This window comes from Dreissena polymorpha, chromosome 3, assembly GCF_020536995.1.
Source record: "Dreissena polymorpha isolate Duluth1 chromosome 3, UMN_Dpol_1.0, whole genome shotgun sequence".
NCBI classification, from domain to species: Eukaryota; Metazoa; Mollusca; class Bivalvia; order Myida; family Dreissenidae; genus Dreissena; species Dreissena polymorpha.
Genome location: NC_068357.1, coordinates 58,502,104 through 58,519,460, shown reverse-complemented (window position 1 = coordinate 58,519,460; position 17,357 = coordinate 58,502,104).

The window sequence follows — 17,357 nt, the reverse complement described above, 5'->3', positions numbered from 1 at the left end:
AATCATCTTGGCTCCTTAAGAATTTGATGAAAGAATATACATGTTGTTTTCACAGAGAAACGTTTACTTTTTGTGCACATGCATACATACTTAAACAAATACGATGTACTCAAATTCTGTCGACTATCCCGTAATTACTCTATGTTTTCGGACACTTAAAAATAATTAATTTTTTTCGTGTCCGAAAACTTAGATACGAAAAATATGCACAAAATACAGGTGTCCAAAAACTTAGAGTCGACAATTGAAGTGTCTGAAAATAGCGTCAATTGTATCAACGACTACCAGTAATAGCACGCGCTTGTAAAATACCATGCCGTATAGTATATATTACAGTTATATATGTTTGCACTGCATTTTAAATAATTTTAAATGCTTAATTTATTTGAGAGAAAGTTACTACAAGGTTATACTTTTACGAACGAGTTCAAAGATAAGCATGTGATGTACCAATACTCGCTAGTATGAACCTGTAATTAACGCAATAAAAAAGCAAACTATGAATTCTTTGTTTGTTCATTTCCGATAGTTGTCCATTGTTCGTAAAACTTGCAATAGGCAGCATCGTACTTTGAAGCTTTAACTATTTGTCACAGTTATTTTACTGAGACGGGGTAGTACATGTACCATTGCGGTAGATAATTGAACGTTTAATTGACACTACCCTGGTTATTGTCATAACGCTTATGTTATCGGGCGAAACCATTTTTTAATACCGGTTTGAAAGCTTATTTACCCAATAACGCAAATGTGATGGTACTTTGCCCTCAGGCATGCACCTGCGATGTTTTATTATGTTAATCTGGTTGTAAAACCCCACGATCGAAGTGTCACTAGATATCGAAAACAGGACCGAAATTTGGTAAAATAGCGCTGTACAATATATTGTCCGAAAAATTAGAGACATAAAATATGGACGAAAAACCGTGTGTCCGAAAATTAAGAGTCACGCAAAATAATTATTTTTGCTAAAAATAGGGGTGTCCGAAAACTTAGAGTGTCCGAAAACATAGAGTGATTACGATACTGCGGGAAATTAAATTGAACTAATTATGTCACAAATAAATAAAAACGAGTTTTTTGTATCTACACAAATTTATGTAAACATACCACATCTAGCGTTGATATTGTGGCTATTGCTATAAGGTACACTGATTGTTTAGGTGCTTACTTTATTTAACGAAATACTTGACGAAAATTTCGTTGATTTTGAGCGTTATAGAGGCTTTAACATATTAAAGTTTCTGCTTTGCAATGTTTGCTAAAATGTTTGCGTTCATCAAATACTTTATAACACCATAATGGTAAACGTTAAATGTCAATGCGCATCGCTTTAAATATTTTTATAGTTTGAACATAGCTAGATCAAAGTATCCTATTCTTTACTCTCCACATTTTAAAATTCGTGTTTACATATTTTCGACATGAAAATTATTCAACCTCGTGTCAAAGATTCAAATCATAAAATAGCGCGAAATGTTCTAATAACGTAGACTCATACTGAACATACAGCATAATTTATTCATTTTCATATTAAAATAACAACGTTTCAAAAGTGGAATTTTTGTATAATGTGAAATCATTATGTTGTTTTCGTTAATATGTGTTACAAAACGTAGATCATTTTATATCAAGTGTAACATGTTTACAATATAGTGCAGTCTTTATGCAATAGTTTTTTTTAATCCAAAGGACGCTGGCTCTAGACCCGCTTGGGACAAACTTTGTTCTTTCTTAAATTCTGTTCTTTGTATCATACTGGTGCTAAGTAGTTTGGTTGCATTTAAGGCAATCAGATACAGAATTTAATACATGTCTCATAATATGAAGCAGTCCCTTAGAAGATGACAGTGAATTTGTATTCAACAAAGGTCGACCTATCCACGACAAGCTTAACGACCTAGTACAAACAATCATGGATTTATCTTATACCTGCACGGAGCAGTACGTCATTATCATTGTTATATCCGTTGTCTGATGAAAAATACCAAGAATTAACATACCAATACGCAATATAGGGCTTTTCTTCATAATAATACTACATCTTAGTGTTTCTATACTAAAATCGTACGTGACACAACTCCAAATGACAAGAAGTGTCCTGTTTGATGTTGTAGTTGATACATCTCAGGCATTTCACTTAATAAGTACTAGTACGTACTTGTGAGAACGCATGTAGAAACGGAAGGTTATAACACAAGCCGTTGATTGAATGAAGTCATTTGTAAAATAATTGAACAAAAATTCCCGGTCATTTGTTGAGTGCTTTGTTCTTGTCATAGGAAGAATCGGAAGAAGACATGTCCATTATAAACACCGAGTGTAGGATGTTTACCTTCTTACGAAAATAATTGTTTTTTATCGACGACATTAATTCGAAAGCATGACCACAACATCGTTGTTGTTAGTAACTTTTACTTGGAGAGGTTTGACGTTAAATTGATTGCACCCTTATAAAGCGGAGGGGTGGGGGTGGGGGGTCACGGACTTTATATTATCGACTGTGAATATTTAAAGATATGATTTAAAGATATGATGCATACCATATGCACATACTAGATACTACAGAGGATTAAATAAGCGCATTTTCAAATAATTTCAGCTCATCCCTCAAAGCAATGTATGTTTATACGAAAATGTTGTCAAACATTACTTGTTGACATCGATAAAGAGTTGAGTGTGATGTTCGCATCTACGAATCTGTATTTTGACTTCTTTGGCTATCTCTCACGAATCGCACATTAGATACGCCGTTAATTCAGGAAACACCCAGTAAATATTAAACCCAATTAGTTGCCAATATATCACATATCTCGTGTTAGCGGAGCCTATTTATCACTCAAACAGCCCACTTATTCCGCCCAACGGTTTGTAAATGCGATATTGATGAATACATATATTAATCATAAAGCAACATAAGTCAATGTTATCTATTTAACAAGTTTAAGTTAAGTTCAGTTGGCTATTATATAAATCATTTATTGATAAGACGAAACAAACTTTGACGTTTTCTGTTCAATACGTTATTAACTGGCATTTACGGATATTGTTATTGATGCAGCTCTACTTCAAAGTTTCGTTGCTTAAATTGTGCAATTTCTTAAATTGTTTGATTTCAAGAGAATCATTCTCGCCATACATCAAAGGCATGCCGCGTGTTGTCATGTATATATAAAAAGCAATTTTTAAATTAAAGTTAAATTCTTGCATTTACCCATGAAAACAACAGAATATTTATATATTTCAGTGTTGCATCTCTTTATCAAATCATTAGTGGTCAAATTAAATTAACAGGCAAATATTAACATATATTTCGCAATTGAATTTGAACTAAACAGAACAGAACGTAGAAAATAACATAATTTTATTACGCATTAACTGTACTGTTTCTAGCGTTAATAAAAATATAAATACAACATACTTAAACAAGAAACCGTCGGAGACGGGTGATGCTCCCAAAGTGTTTTTTTTTTCACAATATTGAACTATATATTCAGATAAAAGCAAACGTCTTGAGGGGCATAACTTTGGACAAAATAATACGATGGATGGTTTAGCAACTTAAAAATTTCAAAGGGCCATAACTCTGTGAAAAATCATCTGACTAGAACCCACTGATAATATGCACATGTCCTCTTGGAAGTGAAGCTTCCCATCAAGTTTCATTGAATTCCGGTCATTAGTTGCTGAAAAATAGCCCGGACAAGAATTGCACTATATGTACAGTTAATGGAAAATTTCAAAGGGCCATAACTCTGTGAAAAATCATCCGACCAGAACCGACTGAAAATATGCACATCTCCTCTTGGTAGTGAAGCTTCTCATAAAGTTGAATTGAATTCCGGTCATTAATTGCTGAGAAATAGCCCGGAAAAAAAATGTGCACGGACGGACGGACGCACGCACGACCAGACGAAGCGGCGACTATATGCCCCCCCCCAAAAAAAAATGTGGGGAGCATAATAAAGTTAATGGATTTTGCAGGAATACTAAAATCTAATTGAGGAACTTAACATATATTTAAAAAAATCGTGTTATTACAATTCGAATCCAAACCACATATTATTTAATTAGTCACAGCGCAATTACGAATAAATTATACTTACTGTATATGCAATACATATAGTGGCATATAATAAAGGACCACAAACTAAACGTTTGAATCCCAATCACGTATAAAGTTGAATTGGCACAATACCGGATATGTATACCTTATGTGAATGCAATTTCTATATATATTATAAACAAAATATTTTCAAATATAGCATATCACATGATATAAAAATGTATTTAATATAAAGTTAATCATGTGCAGGTACGTGTATACAATATCCAATAATGTCAGAAAGAATTTAATATAAAGTTGAAGATATAAATGATTTTACATTAGTTATTTGTTTAACGATGATGAATCTTGAGTGCTTCTGAAAAAACTTTCCTACCTTAAGCATTTCATTTTTATTTTCTGTAGTAAATACTTGTGTGAGTTTGAACATAAATTTGAACAAAGTATGTCAATATAAAAGTTCCAAACCGATGACCGAAATAGAGTCGATCGGATTGACATTCTCCTCTCGTTAATAATCACGAACTAAAAAAGACTGAAGGCACGTGATTGTACTACTCGCATGATGCTTTACATTAAGCTGAAGTATGCTTTACGTGTTAACTAGACCTTGGTGGTTTAATTCAAACTTAATATACGGGTATATAACTTTATGGTCATAATGTTTAGACGTAGTCTACAATCGACGAATAATTACAAGGTGAATAATTGTATGCCAAATACTTGAATGGCGTAATTCTGATATTTGATCGTCCCATCGTCGTTGTAGTAGCATTTACAATACGGGATTACTGAAATATAATAGACTGATCCATTCAAAAACGAACACAATAATTATCAGTATCCTTCAACAAATTTATTTTAAAGTCTTTAACTTGTAAGAGAATGCCTACACTCAACGGAAAATGCCAAGAGTTTTAAAACGAGAAAGAACGATAACTGAAAACTTGTATTTAAGCATTTAGCATGTAGTATTGAAAAGCGTTTTCAGATGTGCAGGTTCTTTTTTAGTCTCGGAATACAACGTTGCAAGATCGTTATTTCAACTTTCTGTGAGTAAGCCCCTTGAACACGTCTGAACTCAAGAAATAATACAACTCAAATTACACAAAATATTTTCCTTGTTCTGGGATTGCTTCATATTTTGCAAATACAGTTTGAACGACATATGTGAAGACACGCATGTTCAAAACTTGATGAAGTGGTTTTCACTTGGTGCAGACGATACATCGAATTATGGCTTACAAATGGCGCAGTTTTCACATTTTTCTCAAGTCAAGAAAATAATTCTCGTCATACATCAAAGACATGCCATTATGTTGTTATTTTCGTAAACTTTCAACGAGAAAATATTTCACGTTAAACAAATAATGAAGCCAAATCATATTACATCATCAATGAACTCTATCAAAGATCCTTCACTAAACATGTTTATTTATAGAGCTTATAGGATACTTTGATGATTTCAGATATGAATTAAAATCACACAATAAAAGCAATACATATTCAATACGATATTTTAGGAGATACATAAAAAAACTTCACGCGATACTTTTTTATCATCCTAAGATTTTAAGTATTTACATCATACACATGGAATTATGTTGATGACAAACATTTCTCTCACCGATGCAGTGGAAAAATGGATATAATATAGTTTTCATTCGCTCTGAAGCTTATTTATTGTTGATTTTGAATAAGAATTTGTTAATTGTTTGAACGGAATTTATTGTCACAAAGGCGTGGATTATTCAAATTCATTTCGCAATACACTGACAGCTGTATTCTATATAAGCCGAAGTTTAGCTACAAAACCCTTTCATTCCGCATGACCTAGTGTGAAAAGATCGGGCTTTTATACATTGTTATGGTCCACTTATATATCTCAAGGCCTAATAAAAAAAACTCGCATGTACAAAAGATTCATATGATGTATCCTATTAAGCTAGTGTATGCTAGGCGTGGTGAATAGGGCTTGGTGTTTAAATTTAAACATAATATACGCTTTTCGGAATAAAACTTATTGCCTTAATGTATACAAGTAATGTACAATTTACGCAAAGTAACACGGATGATGTCTGTTATACAGTTACGTTTATGGTTTTAGTCTAATATTGCTTGTCCCTTCGTTACTTTATTAGTTATTTAATACTAATTAACTAATTTAAGACAGATTATGGTGCACTAGAATATGCTGTCGTAACATGCACTATTAAATTTCAAGTTACCTAAACTGTCTTATCACGGTTGAACTTGACTGCGACATCAATGTATTCCATCATTTCTTTTCAAAAGTGATTGTCGAATAAAACGTGAATCTGGAACAAACAACATATTCTTTACAAGAGATACATTAAGGTCCGACTCTATAAAACATCTGAAAAATCATTTTTATGCACAATTTATTGAAACTGCAACTCAAGCTTACAAAGTTTACATTTACGTTAAACGTTTTTACAAAAGTGCTTATAAATCAATTACAAAGCACTTTAATTAAAGATATATTTTCTATTTGTCGATAAGAAATTTATCGGTTCTAGTCTAACTTTATAATGAGTTGCCATAAGGGATTATATCAAGGGACCATATTATTACCCTACATACGCAGAAGTTATAATCCACTGAACTTTCTACAGGGGTCATGTAATATGTTTTTCAATTTCATTGGATATCCTGGTTCTTTACTTGTTCCTTCAGGGCTAGCCCTCTATACGCGGCTTCCACTGCGACGACCACTCCATCCCATTCCCCTACAAACCAGACACCATTAATACACCTGTACTTTTTTCGTCGCCGAATGTGGGACCTCTTAATTCTGCATCCGTTTAACTAACCTAGTTATTCTCCAAAATGTTACGTCTTGATCCAGACCGGCGTTAACTTCTTCAGGCCAATGAAAAGGGAAATGAACAAGGGTATGGTAAGCTACGGATTTAGCTTGAGGGTCCACTTTCAGTTGGTGGTCCTTTCATAAGTAGTAAAGCCTAGTGTTCTCCTGTGTGATATGTACTTTATTTGTACCTACATGTATTTCGAAGTATTATCGTTAGTAATGGAATGAGTTTTGTTACGATGATATGAGCTTACAGCCTCAGCACCCTGAGACTGAATTAACCTAGAAGCAGAACGCTTCCAGATTCTTTAGCGTAAACAAAGCTGAACACTTCCCAAAGACTCATGTTTTCGTTCTCTGCGCCGAGTCAGTCAAGTTTTGTCTCTTGATCGTATAGACCGCGAATAAGCGCTTCGCGTTACACAAAATCGGTGTAATAAAAAAATGTGCTTATAGTGAGCACTCTCCAGATTGAATTTACATAACCCCAGCCTGCCCACGAATTTCTGCTCTAGATGCACGAACAGTTACTTCACGATCGTGTGACAATTTGTTATCTAGCGACCATTGTGGTTTTTTCCCGAACTGATAATTTGCCACTTAGACGGCTTTTATCCGGCTTTATAAGATAGGCGGCCTTATTGAGAACACGCGAGGTCCTTGTGCGATTTTTCGTCACAACATTCAAGGAGCTGAATAATTAGTTCCTTGCCTTTAATCTTAGTGGCTTTGAAGTCATTCCACCGGCTTTCGAAATATGTCCACTCCTCAGCGGTTCCTGCTGATGTGATTGTAGAGCGTCTTACACTCTAAACCTTACCTGATGTAGATGAAGAAAAGCTGAGAAATGAAGCATGTGTATTAAGGAGTGCAGCTACGATTTCCGCCTCGTAGTTGGGTGTCTCGTAATCACAGCCTGGTATTGAACATTGTACTTCTAGCTCTTTGAAAGGTAGTTTACGACAGCAAAGTTAACTATATCTCCATCATAAATGACTTAAGCATACTGTTTCTAGAATCTTTATCTTTCATCCAGAATGATGGAGATATCTTAAACATGGTATGAATGAAATGAAAGCAGAATAATATTTTAAAGTGCAATACAATATATCGATAGTCATATAGCCATATCCCTCCAATTTATTGCTATTAAAGTATGCAGCATGTTTGTAATCATGTGTGTGGCGAGACCTAGGTGAGAATTATTTTATGCTCCTCAAAGTAGATTGTGCTAGGCGGCCAGTTTGTCATTTAATTTTAATTTTGATTTAGCTTTATTTTTTAGGATGACAACACAATTGCTGTCAATAATAACGTCAATCATAATTCCGTATAGTCCGTTTTTTGTGTTTTATTTCAGGAATCTGATATAGTGGAAGCGTTAATTCTTGCACGTCATTCCCCTTCTATTTATCATTACTCACCGGTCATAATTGTCCTTTAATGCAAAATACAATTTAATCTATTATGCGTGCATTCCATTCTGTTTACTGTTACTGTTACTGACTTCATTTTCCTGAAAATGCGGGTAGCTGGTCATTATGTTGGGCGTTATGTTGTGTTATATAAAACAATTATTTTATACATTCCATGTAATTATAAAAATGATGTCAATTCAGCTATCAACATGCAGCATTCCTACCACGATGTAGTTATTGCCCTGCATTTTTATTTATGTAATAAATTAGATTAGATTGTATTTTTTCTCTAGATAGATCATAACACGTTTCTTCTCACACTAGAGGAAAATCTTACTGTAGTATCGCTGTTCAGACGACCTATTTGAATATTACCGATACTTTTTTGCTATGTTAGTATGCGTTATAGGTCGATCGGGTTGAATCCGTTTTCTCTTTTACTATAAAGTTCCAATGGCGAAATATAATAAATGTACTTTAAAAAAGAACAGAAACCAAATGTATGAATGTTAATTTGGTTGACTTTGTATTAACACATTTGAAGGACATGTAAATAATTTATTTGTTGATTACACGAATATATCAAGTTTTATTAAAGTAATTATAACATATTTCGGAATAACATGTTTTTAAAGCCAGTTCGTGCCATTATTTTATCGATGCCCGAATGCAACCATTTAAAAACGGTGATTAAGTATATTGAATCAATATTTGATATAACAACTTGCGAGGTGTATTTTTGTTTCCCAAAAGACACTTTAAAATTTGTTTTGTTTCGATCGCAACTTCTTGTGATTGTTTGTGAAGTTTTACCAAAATATTATTTTCTTTGTCTTATCATAAAAATCCTTATGATTTATTAAAGAATTCAATTTTTTTGACTATCAATACGAACAATATTTTGACTTGCAAAGTTTAAACATGAAAAGGACATATATTATATCTGTGAATAATAAAAGTTAATTTGTGAACGATTACTCGCTTAAACAAAAAATAGGCGAGTAGCCGAAATCGCAACCTCTCTCGTTCTGTTAATCTTTACAATGTTTTTGCCTCTGCTAAGGATACTCTTTATCACCATTATATCACGGTTACGTCAGTAAATTATTCCTGGTTTAGCATTACGTGACAAAAACTTTGTCCTTTATAAATTGCCAATTAATCCCCTCCTAGTTTTAGCCAGAAACGGTGTCACGACTTATTTCTTGGAACATGTTTGGCAAGTCCTGCCGATTTAAAAAGCAGGGAAACTCACACAAAATATGTGCAAATGGATAAACCGTCTACGTGCCAAGGAGAGATGATATTGCTGACAGTTGTGCTTTAGGAGTGATTGAATCTTTCAGTTTTGAGTAAAAGATAAGCTGTTGTTACTATGTAATTTTTGTTCTTGATTATGTATGATAGTGCCTGTATCAACTTCCCTTTCACGAAATTAAAACATTCCAGCATACGAGAGTTTTAACCATGCACATCGCCGTAATCCAAGGTATCCTTCAGAAAGTCCTACTATCGATGCGGATTCGTTATGAATGAGAGAGTCTTGCCAGTCAAGAAAACGTAACATTGTGCTTGTTATCCCTGTAAACACGGAGCTCATACAACAAAACAATAGTGTCACTTATCAACATGAGATTTGTATAACAACGTACATCAGAAAGAGATTTTTTTTATCACTTACAATCCGCCAACCTTACTCCCAAACACCTTAAAAGTCAAATATTGTTATGTAAGTATTCATTTAATTACTTATGATCTATGCTACTTGCACTGGTTTTGACAAACATAGAACAACGATGAAACTTCAAACCAGTTCTTGTTGCTGAGATACTGTTGCAAGTGTAGACAATGGGCGGCGAGCGAGAGAGCACTCATTTATTTGTAACGAAGTATGTCTGCTTGTGGAGAACGTGCTGGGGGCATCATTGAAGTACTCGTTCGGGAGCAAATGAGGTTCGACATAAAGAGTGTGCTGTTGCGCAAGGGCAGAATATGTCATGTGAAACGATCGATGATGACGTGGAAGATTTGATGATGTCATCATTTGAAGACGAGGTGAGCATGTTTCCGCAAGGAGCGTGTTATGAAAATAGTGCATAAACCATTTACCTGTTAATGATGTACACTCGAAAACAATGTATGTGTTTTAAATCCATTGTACTCTACTATGTCACTAAAACATAAATACATATGTTTAAAATCCCATTATAAACGTGTGCTTTAAAGAAATATTTTCACGTTTTGTAAAATTGACAAAATAAAAAAAAAATATTTCAGATTCGCATATTTTCGTTGTAGTTATGGTATTTGTGAGGAAACAGTAATACTAAACATTTACCATGCCCTAAATATCCATTATAAGCACATAGACGGTTCGGTCTTATTTAATGTTTTCCTACGCGTTTAGTATGACATACCGGATGCTCCCATACCGTCAACTATCAAAACAAAGTACATTATTTACATGGGACTCACATTTAGAAGATATAGTCCAAGAATCAAAGGCTACGAGATTGAAAATTATGTGCGCATATTGAATTCGAGTAAACAAACTTGCTTAGCCACTGATTGGTCTAAAACTGGTATAGGGTTCTGGCTCTTACAGAAATATTGTGAATGTGCTAAGACTGAACCAATTTGCTCTACTACTGGCTGGAAAACCACTTTAGTGGGGGAACATTTTTACTAGTGCGACCGAATCGCGGTATGCACCGGTTCAGGGAGAAGAATTGGTTGGGGCTGATGCACTTGAAAAAACTCTTTTGTGCTGGGATGCAATAATCTTATTTTGCTTTGGAACATAGGCTCATCTCTATAAGGAGATAGACCCGATTAAAGTATCTCAAATGCTCCACTCCGAAACTTAAAAGAAAAGACTACTCGTTACAAATTCAAAATGCGGTACATACCCGGTGCGAACATCGAGCACCAGAAGCCGTCTAACGCAGCTAATAGTAGATGCAGCCTAAGGTAATAATTGATGACGTGTTCGCAGTCTGTTTGCAGTATGAATCCTGTCTCTACTCTTCAGCCATCAGATCGGTTGAAAACTTGAAATGGATAACGTGGGAGAAAGTGTGCATGACTTCATCTAATGACAAGAACATGCACTAATTATTAGAGATCACTGAGTCAGTCTGATCTCCCATCCTCTCTACGGAGCTTCTATGGGGTTAGAGACCAGTTATCTACGTGTGACGGTGTCATATTTTACAAAGTTCGACTGGAGATTTCCTCTTCACCGAGACAGAATATATAAGGATTGCTTTATTCTGCACACCAAGGTGTCAAATCGATGATCTAGAGCGGAACAATCAGTAGTCTGGCCAGAAATCAAAGCCGACATAATGGATATGAGGAAGAATTTTAAACACTGCAACAGAATTGCGCCATCTCAACCGAATTCGCCCCTGATACAATTGGTGTACGCTAAATAATCGTTTCAAGGCATATGTGCTGACTTCTTCCATAATAAAGGTGTGAACTATCTTGTGATAATCGACATATATTCAACTGGCCGATTGTGAAAATCTACACATGGATCAACAAGTCTCAGTTACATGGAGAAAAACGTTTGTCACTTTCGGAATACCAGATAATCTGGCGTCAGATGGCGGCCCGGAATTTACCCCTGTGTCAACTCTGGATTTCTTAAAATCTGTGACATACCATGCCAGGAATTGTAGAGCGGAAGTTGGTTTCAAAACAGTAAAACGGACGCACACTGAAACGACTGGACCAAATGGCGAGTGAAACATTAAAAGCGCTACCCTACCGTACCGGAACCTACCGTTCCATACCCGTCCATAAGTCACACACTTATCTGTTGCCTCTTCCGCCAATTCCTGCCCTTTGACCCGTATCTATGGACATTTGCCATACCTGACCCCCAACCAATAATGTCAGGCTTCCATATGACAGCCTGGGAACAGTTTGGGAACGGATAATTCAAATTCACATGAATACTTGTGTAACTACCTCGACACATTTGTAGAATAGAAAAATGTGTTCAATGCCCGGAGTAGCGCAACTAAATTAACGAGTTAAATTGTTTGAGGTGCAAAAATAGTCATAGAGATATTAACTTTGCTGATTGTATTCACAGGCTTGCAAACAGGCGATGTCTAAGTTGTCTTATCTGTAGATTCATGTCTAAGCAATATGCGACTGTCAGTTTAATGTATTTGGAATGAATGGTCCGTGTGTGGACTGAATGGTCGTGTTTGGACTAGATGATCTGTGTTTGGACTGCTAGGTCGGTCTTCGGACTGAAAAGTCGGGTGTTGCGATGGGGAGAAACCCGCGTCGTTCTTCATTATGTCTAAATTGTAAGAGGCAGTCGTAAAATATAAAGTTTTTGTGGTTTTCAATAATGCTCTTCAACACAAACTAATTTCAAATTACTGAACCCTTACACAGTCGATTACATGCTGTACCACCAACAGAACGTAACGCATGGGGATAAGGCAAAAACAACACATTTATTATACAACTTTAATATAAATCATTTAATTTGTTTTCGCCAATAAATAGCACATTTTGTTTGCTAATGTTTTCCCGAATATACATGTACTGTTATTTTGTAAAAACAATTGTGTAATCTAATATCAACTAGTAGATACGTCTTGACTTTCATAATAGTCAAAGTCGAAGTTTTCTTTTGATTTTATTTGTCAGCTATCGTCCATCAAACTATTATTGAGGAATGTCGTAAAGTTAATCGAGGTAAAGATTAAAATAAGGAAATAACATTAAAAAATGAATAAACACCAGGTATGCAAATCTGAACATTTTTAATGGTCTGAACTTGGGATTCGGATGTATTTCTGCAACTGCCGGGGAGATTATAAAATATAATTATGTTTGTTTGCAAAACAAAACTTATCGTATGTTATATTAGAATGAACTAAAAAGAACACAAGAAAAATAAGCATACTCGATTGTTAAACCTGATATACAGGCGTTTACGTGAATACCATTATACAATTAATTCTAACAAGTAAATGGCAAACCATAAACCCATAAACATCGCGTCAACTCCTCCGCGTTAATTGCTTTTTTGTAACAATTGACAGACATGTGCACATTTTAGACTATACATATTAAGGATAACAAGTTATAATTATTTTATTAAAACACTGATGCTATAAAACACATTCCGGAATTCTCGTGCGAGTGGGAAATGGTATAAATACCATCATACATATGGTATAATCAACTTGTACTTCAATTAACGTAGCTATAAACTGCTGCTTTATGAGCAATATGATCAAAATGGTATCATATCATCATAAACTGTATTTTATTATGCAGAAATGTAAATGATAATTGATTGCTTACATATACAACCCGTTGTTTAACCTACTTTGGCAGATAATGGTATACGATAAACATTAAATCGCACTGAATATTAAAGATCTATTTCTGTTAAAAATCACACGATATCATCAAAAAGTAGGCGGTAAACGAGTAAAACAAATATGATACGCACAGTATTTTAGACGGTAGACCATTTGCTAAGTACCATTATAAATTACATGTATTACAAAACATATCAACACTCTTTCGATATTTGTGCAATATATTACATATTCAGTAATCTGAGTTTCGAATCAGTGTTCAAGCCAAAGTAAACGTCGCTATTAGACGACATTCCATCGACGAGAATCCCGAACAAAAACATAACGGTTCATTGATTAAAATGGGGAAAAACGTGACAACATGGGCTAGTTTATGTATCATAACCCAACAGGCATTAAAAGCTTTTACAGATTTTGTGCATTTACATGCATCTTTCTGTTTCACGTTTTCACGTTTCTGTTTTATTAACAGCGTGAGTTGTTGATATTTTATCAGTTTTTAAGACCAACAAGCAAGATTTTGTCATATTGCATTAAAGGTTGGCAAATAAAGCTTTTATCGCGAATCAAATATGCTGTTAAATGCGGAAATCCGAGTTAATATTAAACTCAATTATACTCAAACAAATCTCATTTCCAGTCAAAACAGCGCAAATAAATCACTAAAGCAGACTAATGTACCATTAATGCAACCGATACTTTCCACATGCTAGTATTACCGTTTCTCATACTTCTTATATTGATGCTTGATAATTTTATTTCCATATCTCTGAGATTGATATGTTATTTGACACGTTTTGACAGAAACGCTTTATGTTTCAATGATGTTGTGATATGAATTGGGGGGGAGGGCAGATAAATATTTGTAAATACTGAAGATTGATTACTTTTCGGTAATAATGCTTCGCCCTTTTGGTCTCATCGACAGTAACTTTACGCAGCTCTTAGTGAAAATATATATTTTATTTGAAAACGTGATATCCGATATGCTTAATGCACAAATGCATAAAAATATATTCATCAGCATCAATTCCGGTTCCAACAATGTACTAGTTGCACTTGAAGCTATTGCAAGATAAAGCTGTTCTTGCACATCGTGATATTTCAATTATGTGTTATACCCTCGATTCTGTAATTTACATTTAAAGACTTTTCTGACGCAACACTTTTCAAAATTGTATATCTCAGTTTTTGATTGAACATTTTACATGTGAACATTTGACTACATTCTGTGCAACCTCACGATAAAAATTGTTATCCTTGGCGATCGGACACTTTATCACGTTGAGTATTTAGGGGTTTATCTTTTTGCAATTGGAAGTGGTGAAGCGTGATATATTACTACATTTATTTCAATTTCATCATTTGAGGCATTTTCTCACAATAGGAAAGCAAAAAGCTAACTTTAAACATAATATAAGGAACGCAACCGCGCCTTTTGAAATGTGTAGACAACCTACCCCACGCGCTGAAGCGTCCGATCTTCACGGGGGAATTATTTTATCATGAGCTTGCACAGAATGATGTCAACTGATTACAGGTACTACTTAAAATCAAAATATGTCCTCATAGCGTGTTTATTCAAGTTTGAAAGGTGTTGCGTTAGACAGGTATTTCAGAGCGTGTTGCATTAGAAAAGTCTTTAAGAGCGCGTTGCGTTAGAAAAGTCTCCAAGTGAAGACATGCGCTTAATGGTTCACGTAATCGTCTATGATTTCAAGCACGGTTCACGCATGATCATGTGCTAACTGGAATCGCATGGATAAAAAACTCAACATTAACAACAATAAGCAGCCAGTACAATAAATCACAAAATGATGACGTTTATTCTCGGGTTCAAGCTCATAGCAGGAACATTATTTTTTAAATATTTTAACATCGTTTACCTTGTTATAATAACTATTAAAAATTATACAAATAATAACAGTTTAGTTATTCAATTCATTTAAATACATTTTCACAAATATAACAAAATTCGCAAACAATTCCTTTCAACTAAATGATGCATTGTGTGTTAAATCTCGACGCTGTGAAAAACCTTTTATTGAAATTTACATTAAGCGTCTGTTAAAGGGATCTTTTAACGCTTTGGTAAATTGACAAAAATGAAAAAAGTTGTTTCAGATTCGCAAATTTTCGTTTTAGTTATAATATTTGTGAGGAAACAGTAATACTGAACATTTACCATGGTCTAATATAGCCATCATATGCATCTTTTGACGATTTTAAAACCTAAAAATTATAAAGCGTTGCAACGCGAAACGATTGAATAATTTGGAGAGTTCTGTTTTTGTCGTTAAATTTTGTGAAACTACGAAGATTGCTTATATAAGGTATAAAATACGTTCGGTATGTGTACACGGCGGAATATAGCTCAGTAGGATAAAGCGTTTTTACTTAAGGACTCTGGCAGGACTCCAGGGGTCACTGGTTCGAAACCTGGTCCGGGCAATGTTCTTTTCCTTTTTTTAATTTTATACTTGATTTTTTACTGGAGCTTTTACGATCCAATGTTTACATTTATCGATATAAAGCATTTAATGAATAAGTTAAAAAATGCCAAAATCTGTGAAAAGGCCCCTTTAAATGAATGCTCCATTGTCGTGTATGGCAGTACCCTCTCGTAACACGATACGCCCGTTACTACAACGACCATTCATGTTTGCATGATACCCGGAGGTAAAGTACAACATTTATCACCGACCTGACTTAACTGATTACACGGTTGTTTATTTGCAAGTAATCTTTAAAACAGTGTTTACTTTAATGTTCGATCATTTTCTTTCCGCTAGTATTGTTCTCTATATAATGGATTTCTAGATGTAATGAATATGCCAACTTTTAATGTGTAACACTCATCATTTAAGTAATTAGATTATGCGTGTTAAGTTAATGTATTTTTCAAGATGTCAAGCATGAATGGTACAGCTCTTCAAAATGTATGCACAACATCTTGATTGATCAATCGAGTTGCTGTTTTATTCAACATTTTATGAGCTTAATCATCAAACACATGTAATTTGTTCTGGTACAAGTATGTGTTGCGGCATCTTCACGAAATACGTTTGCGATTATCTTCAATCACGTTATCATGCTGTTTTAGAAAAAGTTTTAATTAAAGGGGCCTTTTCACAGATTTAGGCATGTTTTGAAGTTTGCCATTACATGCTTTATATTGATAAATGTAAACATTGGATATAAAAAGTTCCAGTTAAAAATCAAGTCTAAAAGAAAAAAAGGTTACCCTCTGCAGGGTTCGATCCACTGACCCCTGGAGTCCTGGAGTAAAAAGTGTACCACTTAGACCACTAGGTCATCCTTCCAGATACAATGCCAGTGAGTGTGTATTCCATAGTTTAGTTACAGGTCCTACTAGCCCCTTCACGAGGCCATTGTAGCCCGACCTGACCAGAGACAATGCCAGATGTATTTTATACTTTATATAAGCAATCCTCGTAGTTTCCCAAGATAAAACGACAACAACAGAACTCTCCAAATTATTAATTCGTTTCGCGTTGCAACGCTTTATAATTTTCTGGTTTTTAAATCGTCAAAAAAGATGCATATAATGGCTAGTTTAGAGCATGGTAAATGTTCAGTATTACTGTTCCCTCACAAATATCATTACTAAAACGAAAATTTGCGAATCTGAATCAACTTTTTTTCAATTTTGTCAATTT